This window comes from Corapipo altera, unplaced genomic scaffold, assembly GCF_003945725.1.
Source record: "Corapipo altera isolate COAL_440 unplaced genomic scaffold, ASM394572v1 0, whole genome shotgun sequence".
Classification (NCBI taxonomy): domain Eukaryota; kingdom Metazoa; phylum Chordata; class Aves; order Passeriformes; family Pipridae; genus Corapipo; species Corapipo altera.
Genome location: NW_020884872.1, coordinates 34520783 through 34529834, shown reverse-complemented (window position 1 = coordinate 34529834; position 9052 = coordinate 34520783). Strand labels below are relative to the sequence as shown.

General features: G+C 40.1%; 1 protein-coding gene across 2 annotated transcripts in view; it reads left to right on the top strand.

The window, feature by feature from the left end:
• The first annotated feature begins 2158 nt into the window (after nt 1–2158).
• Nucleotides 2159–9052, top strand: part of P2RY8 (P2Y receptor family member 8) — a 52782-nt gene continuing 45888 nt past the window's right edge. For both annotated transcript variants that reach the window (XR_003527632.1, XM_027643282.1), the window contains exon 1: nt 2159–2240. The gene's annotated coding sequence lies outside the window, so the exon portion shown is untranslated. The remainder of the gene's footprint in view (nt 2241–9052) is intronic.

Below are 9052 nucleotides of genomic sequence, written 5' to 3'. Positions count from 1 at the left end.
GTTTTTAGGAAGGCTTCTGTACACAGAGTGTGTTGCTCTCTTTGTTGACTTCGGTCTATAATCTAAAAACCACAAGAGTTCAAGCAGGATGCTCGAGTAACTAGGCTCTTGCAGCAACAGGTGAAAAGAGTTGTATTTGACTTATGATCAAACAAGAATTACAGAGTCATAGAATATCCTTAGTTGGAAGGGACCCACAAGGACCATCACAGCCCAACTCCTCCACAGACCCCAAGAATCACACCATGTGCCTGGAGTATTGTCCAAAGGCTTCATGAAGTCTGGCAGGCTTGATGCTGTGACCACTTCCCTGGGGAGCCTGTTCCAGTGCCCAACTGAAGAATAATGGAATATAGGAAATACACAAAGAATTCATAGATAACTATAGTATAAAATTTAGCTTATATATAATGGCTCAGCAAGAAGACAAATACTAATACTCAAAACTGAAGTTTCACCTTGAAGATCATTAACAGGAGAACAGCCTAATAGCAGAAAAATTGAATGTAACTTCAGCTGAGTGACCAAACCTCAGAGGGGTGAAGAGTGCTAGGCACAAGTGCTGTAGCGTAGACTCTAGCCCAATGAAAGAGAGAGGGACGTATCTGCAAGCAAAACACTTCTTTTACTAATTCAGAACGTATTAGTTAGGGCAAATTATTACCATCACTATTTTTACCAAGTATTTCTAATTGTTATCAAGAGTAACACACATAAAACTAACACTAAAGTTTTGATTCTATATTAAGAACTCTGAATATCTACTGACTTTACTCATCAGGCTTTCTGACTTCTGCTTCTTGGAAAGCCCCAGCTTACTTCTCACTTCTGAATATTTGCACCTCTGATGCTTACAGGTTGTTGCATTTCTTAGTAGCGTGAACAAAGACAAGCTGGACATGTGTAATTTTTTTTCATTTTCACTAGTGCTAAGAAAGCTGCTATGTATATTAGTACCCCAATCTATTTTGCTGCTATCTTCTACTGTTTAATAGATAAAGTTTCCTTAGAGGAGCCCATGTTAAATGATCACTCTGCTAAGGAGCAAATGAATTGCTGAGGTAATCATTTCTTTCAGCATCCCAGCTAGATCTTGACATTTGCACCAGTTGGGAAGGATTTTTACCTAATCTGATTAGCATGGGGCATTACTGCTAGTGCAAACAAGTTCTCTGGCTTAATGCAAGAGTAAAACAAATGAAAAAGCTATAATTTAGGAGGGAGCCTTAGCATAGAAATGGATTTTACAAGGACAACAGAAGTCTACTAAGAATCCTGTAGCCATCCTTGGCATTACCTAATATTATATCTTTGTCAGTTGTCTCTGAAACAGGGTGCCTGTACCTCAAGGAGTGTGTAAAACAATTCACTGGAGTGCAGAAAGAATACATTTTTGTACCATTAGCAAATAAAATTTAAATATGACTTTTTAAAATAGTGTTTATTTTATCTTTATCTCATCCTTTTTAATTTCTATTTTTTGTAAGTTTTATAATGTACATAATATGTTAGTTCAATAGTACACTGGTATAACTTTTTTATAAATCAACATACATATGTTGAGGGATTGTGCTCAAAGATTTTTTACTTAGGGTGCATGATCAAAGAAATTTGAAGACCTGTGTGATATTGGAGCCATCTTCCACTGGACATCTGTCTGATCAGCTGAAGAGTATGAGTCTCAGTACAGTTTAGGACTCATCATGTGGCTAACCTCAAGTAGCACTATTGAAACAGGTTACCTATTTTTTCCCCTATGGAAAATTACTCTTATGGGTGAATGACAGTGACAGATCAGGTTGCTAATATGTAGACAACATATCGCCTCTCTCATACTTATATTCATCTTCTACTTGGATAGCACTTAATATTTTAAAAAATTCTTTGCAGCTTCCCCTTCAGTAAAGAGAAGGTGGGTATACATTGGAATTTCAGCATTGCAAACCATATGTCAATTCTGGAAAAATACCTCTGTTGGTAATTCCAGCATTTGTGATGTGAGTGAAAAGCTGTACAACACTCCATGAGTAGTGGGATCATCATGCAAAAAAAAAGCTTTTGAATCGGGGAAAAATATATATCCTTTTAGGAAATATTCTAAAATAGCTTTGTCAGTGATTAAAAGAAATGAAAAGAGGAAGTAGGTGCAGCAGTTTAACATGTTTGTGTTGGCATCCTACTACAGAAATGCATTCAGTGAGAAAAGACTGAAGAAATCCAAATATGTGTTAAAAAATCAGGTAAGAAAATAATTTACTTATTTAGTATTTATAAAGTCCTTAGGAGCACAAGTAACTCTTTCCACAGTCTGTTTGACTGACAGGAGCATTTGATTCGTGGTAGTATTTGATCAGTCTTTGTAGTTTGAAAAGACTGAGTTTGTTTAGCTTTAAAGAAGAAAAATGTTTGGAGGGCTTATGTAGGAGGGAGCTCATTGTCTGGGTTCAGGGTGTGTAAGACAGGAGTCTTCAGGCTCCAGACTGCGTAAAGAAGAGTCACATCTGGAAGATTTTTTTCTTCTTTCTTGTTTATAGCTGGCACTTCAACAAATGCCTGAAAAAATTATACTCTGTATCATTCTTTCTAAGAAGATGTTAGATATACATTTAATGTTAGAAATTTGACTGATTCTGCCATAGGGAAAGGATATGAACAAATAAGACTCCAGTCAGCCCTATTTGTTTTGTGAAACTGTTGCTGCTATTTCTTCCATTGTTTTTTGAGGTATACAAGGCTAAATCTGGGTTTTGGTCTATCAGTGAGACAAATTCCAGAAGAGTAAACCTCCCAGACAAATATTTAATTTATAAATTGCCCAAAGACCCATGGATTATAAGTGATGTGCTTTTATATTGCTATATTGATCTTATAATTATGTAAAACTGTGCTGAACTGAGTACTGCAACAAGCCACATTTTCTTGAAAATGTCTGTATGGAATTCAGGGTTGACAATGGTTAAAAAAAGGTGTGAAATATTTCACTTTTTAAGTCAACAGCCCTTTTCTGAAGATAGGATTTCAGTGTTATAACTACCATTCTAGTTAATTTATTTAGCTAACTGAGCTCTTGCTCAGTTTTCTAATTAATTCCACTTGTGTTTTATACAGTACTTTACATACATATATCCATCTCAGGAAAAGGCTGAAGTGTTCAGATCCTCTTTTGTAATTTAAGAGCCCAAGTCAGATTTTGCCTTCTGAAGTCACTTAGGCTTCACAAAGAAACATTTTCCTCAGCATCTCTTTCCAAAGATCTGCTAGCATGAAAAGTGAGCAAGGTGCTCACAACAGTAGAAGTGAGTAGGACGAGGACTGTGTGATAACAAAACCAAAAAGTCAGATAGCTGTTCTGTTTATTTTGCTTGTGCTTAGTGGGTTTGCTGCAGGGAGAAGGGGCTGTTCTTGTCCATCCACGTGCATATGCATTCAACAAGCTGCAGAGAGGGGAAGTGAAACTGGGGTGGTGAGAGAGAGGGAAGGTGGGTGAGTTGTGGATGCTGTAGAAACAGTGGAGTCGAGGGAAGGGACATGTACTGGTGTTGACACATCATGGCCATCTGGTTAATGTGGGGGGAAAATGGACTTTTCTGTGGAAAGCTTTCACTGTTCTGGACAGACATCTGTGACTTTAGACATTTTGAAGAAGCATCTGCACATTTGTGCAAAGCTGGTGAAGTCATTATTGAATTCATACTCACTGCATTCAAGAACTTATGATTACTTAGTTGACAATATACAGACCTTTTCAGGCATTTCAGACAAAGAAATCAATTATAACTAGGCAAAAGGTTCTTTCCACAGAGAAAGTCTTGTACAGAAGTGATGTTTTTGTAGCTGTTTTTCTTGTGGAACAGTTAGTGTGAGAAGGTCTGGGTTTTACCTTCACTGTTTTCCTAACAGGGCAATTGCTTGACAGGTTAGGATAAACCCCAGGGAGCCACTGAAAAAGTCCAATGGTTTTCACTGCTTTTTTGAGAAGAATGACATGTTATGTAAGGAAATTGATGCCATCTGAAAAGAACTCCCATTAAAGGATTAAAGCAGAGCCTGAAGTTTTATACATTTTCTTCTCTACTTCTGTAGAGTTTTATACATTTTCTTCTCTACTCCCCCATAGCCAGGGAGTTCATGTCATAGCCTGATACTTGTACCTCTGCTGAAATGTTAAGTCCTAATGAGAAGTGTCCAAAACACTTCCTTTTCCATTCAGCTGTGCTCTTTGGATCACACATACACAGAGTAGATGTATTCCAATTTTTTTTTTCTCATATTTGTGCCCTGCCTTTAATTTAGAAAATTACTGGAACCTGTAAAACCAGGTACATACACAAACGTCAGTAGCTGAGAAGCGAGCAAGAGAGTGCCCTTTCTGCTTTCACTGTCCCGTAAGGATGTCACAGGGGCTGTGAGGGTGGGCTGCCCCACCAGGACCAAGCCAGAAACCAAGAGTAGGCATGAGGTTGGTGGGACTATCTATGCCCTCCCTTACTGGGGTCAATGCATCAGCACCTAGCAAGGGAGACAAGGGTTGGTGATCATGGCTAGCCCAGAGCCCTGCAACCATCTGGCAAAGCCACAATGATGGGGCAGGTGCAGATTCCAGTGGGTGCAGTAGATGATGGTCAGCAGGTACAGACTGGGCACAGACTGTGGTGTAGCTCAGGCAAGGGCCACAGGTGAGGATCTGGTCACAGATGCAGTTCCCAAGAAAATGGGTCACATAAAGCTACCCCAGTGATACTCTTGGCTCTTTCTGCCCTGGCTCTTTCAAAGCCATGCGAACCAAGCTGGGCTGCAGAGCCAGGAGTAGCACTTGGAGTCTGGGAGAATGGCGGCTCAGGAGCAGAGCAAGACTTATTTTTTCCTGTGAGTATCACTGAGAAATGCTGTTGTTTTCCTGAAGTGTTTTCTTGGAAGCATATTGCATTATCAGCAAAGCCTCTGGGTTCCAAATGGGGCTCTTGGGGTCCTGGAGCAGGGGACCAGCAGTGTGAAAAAGCGTTAGGGTCTATCAGGGGCCAGTGTGACCATGGCCTGAGAAGACTGTACAGGGAGTGGAGGCTTCAAGGTGTTAATCTGTGTAGCAGGCAATGAGCATACTCAGTGGTTCAATAAAAGTCTTGAGGATTTGCTAGACCAAATAAACATGAAACTTTTAGAAACATCAACCTCCTGGAACAAGAGCAGCACCAAGATATGTTTCATCTGCGGAAACTTCATAATTTCTTGAAATTTTTGGCTTGTGAGAAATTAAGAAAAAAAAATATCTGTGTCTGTATGGTTTTGTTCTGACTCAGACAAAACCCGGATTTTAACAGTGCCTGAACTTCCCAGAAACCTCAGAACTCTTTCTCATCATCTCTGGAAGGGGGCTCACTCTGCCACCCATCATTTTTTTCCTTAGAACCAAAAAATTAATTTCTACACGAGTCCTTTTTAGGAAGCACATTGTTCTTTTATGGCTGTAACTGAACTTTTCAGAACAAAATGTAAAAAAAGAAAAAAAGACTTCCATAGCAGAGAAGAGAGAGTAGTCTAAAGCTGTAATGAGGCAGCATTACAGGTAAAAGACTTGAATGTTTAGAACATCTCCCTTATTTGCATTTACTTCATACAGCTACAAAGATAATGACTTCTTGCATTGTGGTATGGACTTCCTGCTCTCAGGAGAGGATAAAGGTAGACAATTTTAAAATATCTCTGTCTCCAGACAGTGGTTAGACCAAGAGGATGGGCAGGCATTGATCTCCTCTCTGTATTGAACAGTGACAGGACCCAAGGGAATGGCCTGAAGTTGTGTCAGGGGAGGTTGGATATGAGAAAAAGGTTCTTCACCCTCAGAGGATGGTTGGGCACTGGAACAGGTTCCTCAGGGAAGTAGTCACAGCACCAAGCCTGACAGGTTCAAGAAGCGTTTAGACAATGCTCTCAAGCAGAGTGTGTGACTCTAGGAGATGGTCCTGTACAGGGCTAAGGGTTGGACTCGATTATCCTTGTGCGTCCCTTCCAACTCAGGATATTCTGTGATTCTGTAATAATGAAATGTTAGTTGATAACAGTAAGGCTTATTTGTATTTCAATACAAAGTTTCAATGTGCTACTTGATTCTTCAGTGGACAAAAATATTGCTGACATGAGCATGCAAATGAGTTTCATATGACTTCTTTTAGATGTTATAGTCTCTTTCCAGGCAGTGATGTAGCTCAAAGTACACACAAGTAAAAGATCTAATGTGAATAATGTAAGGCTTTTCGATTTCCCATCAGAGAAACATTTTTCTTTTTTATTGATTTATTGCTACCTCACCATACACAGGCAAGTGTAGGGATGTGATTTGGATTAAGTCTTTTGTGGAGTAGCAGCTGCACTGACAAAACCATCTCAATATAAAAGTCTTAATGGATTCTAGGAACTGGTCTGTATAGTCTAGCTAGCCCCCCTAAATGGCTTTTACTTTGGGCAATTTCACACAGGAAGATGGGCCCAGCCTCAAATGGGTACAACAAAGTAAAAATTAACAACATCTTGTTTCTTGTGGTATGATACAGGGAGAAAACAAAGCTTTGTTGACAGTGTGAGTGCAGTTTCATTTATGGATTGAGACTGTGACTGAGACATGCTGTAAAATGAAAGCAAATAAATTTGGCTTTCTAAGGCCTCATGTATGTATATGCAGTGGAAACTACATTATCTGCGTACATGGTAGGAAATAAGTTCTGCCTTAAACACATTGATTGAACATTGAGCTTGTTAAATTGTGATGTGTTCTTGCTTAAAACAGCTTGAAACTTGTTCTGTGCCAGTGAAGCTGCTCAGGGATAAGGATAGCATGAATTTTTCGACTGTACATTGGTAAACTGACTTGGTAGTAAATCAGCATGCTGGCTGTAATTTAGAGACAACAGCTAGTTGTGCAGGTCAAGGATCCCATTGCTAAAACACAAAGAGGGAGCAGGGAAGCAATGAATAATTTACAGTTCAGGGTTCCTTTTATTCCTACCTTCTCATACAGGTGATGCAAAGTCCGTTTTTCAAAATCTGTGAAACATCTGAAAAACCCCTCCTGGTCCTTACTAGTGAGGAATGCCTAGCAAAAGGAAATACAAATGCTATTTTTTGCCTTGTGTTGTATTTATAAGTTTAAAGTTCAGCATAAAATCAGCATAAAGCCATGGCATTAATATGAAAAGACTTATGGCACCTGGTCTGAGTCAGGGCAAGAAAAGTCCCTTTCTTCAGAGGTGTTTCAGGTGCTTTATTACTGTCACAAGAACAGTAATATGAGAATGAACTTTCAGTTAGAATCCTCTGCCTGGGGGTCAGAAACCCACCAATTCAGTCATATATCAAAGCTATGGCATTATGTTCTTCCTGCCCTATCTTGGCAGCAATTCCCTGTAAATGAACAACAGTGGTTTTCAGCAGGTGCCACTTCCTCAGCCTCAGGAATCCAAAATTGACTCAGCAGCATCTCTTGCTATGACCCTGCTCAACCTGAGGGAGCTCTCTGAGTAGCTGAGATGGGGGCACTTGCACCTCTATCCTCAAGTCTCAGACATCTTCATCCAAGGATCTCCTCTGATGTGAAGCCAAGCCATCTGCACTGAGTCCTGGGCCTGGTACTGTGTCCCGGGAGCTCTGAGATAGGTAAAAGTGTTTTACTTTCAACATCTGCAAACTCTGTCACCCATTAGCTGGGTATTTAGGATCCTACTTCAAAATGGCTATATTCATGTTATCCCAATGCCTTGCATGAGAGCTGATCCCTTGCAGCATTTGTGAATTAGACTGGCTCCCTTTGAAGTTGTTCACTGGGCAGTACTGAACTTTTGATAGCTGTATTGTGGGCCATTGCTTCTTGGGCTTTAAGATTTTTCACATATTTTTTTAATGCTTTTTGAATTATACTTCAGGGCTATCTGGGTGAAACTATAAGGATTCAGCCATTTTTTCCCAGCTCACTTCCTCTCATTTACATCAAATCTCCAAACAGCCCAAAGAGCCCCCCCAAAAGTGACATGCATTGAGAATCCCTTCTCATCTTCTGCCTCTGTTTCACTATTTATCTCCTGCCTCCAAAAGCATCAGATTTTCCTGCTGCCTCTGGCGCCTCAGCCCTAAGAATCAGCTGTATCCCGAACGGGAAATCGGACGCAGTGGATGCCTTAAGGAGAATGAGTCAAATGGAAAAGGGACAAAAGGAAGTCAAATGCTTGGTAAAGATGAGTAAACAGTCCTCCTTGGGATGTTCAGAAAGGAGATGGAAGACCAAGGACTGAAGATAACCTTTTGGTTTCTAAAAAGCATTGCTAAGATGAGGGCGGGGGAAGGAGCGGAAGAAGGGCAGGCCATGCTAGTAAAAGCAATCGTGAGGACGAGTGGAAGAAAGAGAGAGTATGTCAGAGGTCACTTCCCACTCTGGGACAGCAGTTATACATTTCCATCCCAAGCTGTGTTCTGTCTGTCTTGATATCTGCTGACCAAACCCCAAAATTTTTCATTATTGTAACACCAGTTTTCCTGTGTGCTTGGCTGATAAGCATAAGCTTTTCAACTCTCAAACATCAACTGAAACTTTTATCTCAAGACTGAATACATGCCTATTCAATGCTGAGAGAAAGAAAAGTACACAGAGATAGTGTCAAAATATTATTAATCATATGAATAATTTCTTTCATGTTCTTTGTGTTTATTTTATATTGTTTCTTGAAAAATAAAATAAAGCTCTAAAGAGCAGGGTAGAAAAAGAGTTGCAAGATTATTTCTTAGGGCTGATTTCTGCTAAAAAAAAAAAAAAGAAGGTTTATCTGTGGAATAACTCAGATTTCTACAGAGTTTGGAGGAGCACGAGGTTCTGGCTAGAGGTACTACAGTAACCCAGTGACAGTAATTCTTATGCTTGCATGGCACCACCTGGTGGGTAGCTGCTCATCACTACATGTTCCAAGCCCTATGTGTGTGATGGAAGTTCCCGAGCAAGTTTTTGCATTTTGTCTACAATTGGACTTGCACTCAACCCCAGATGCACCTACACACCAGTCCATGGTCAGCC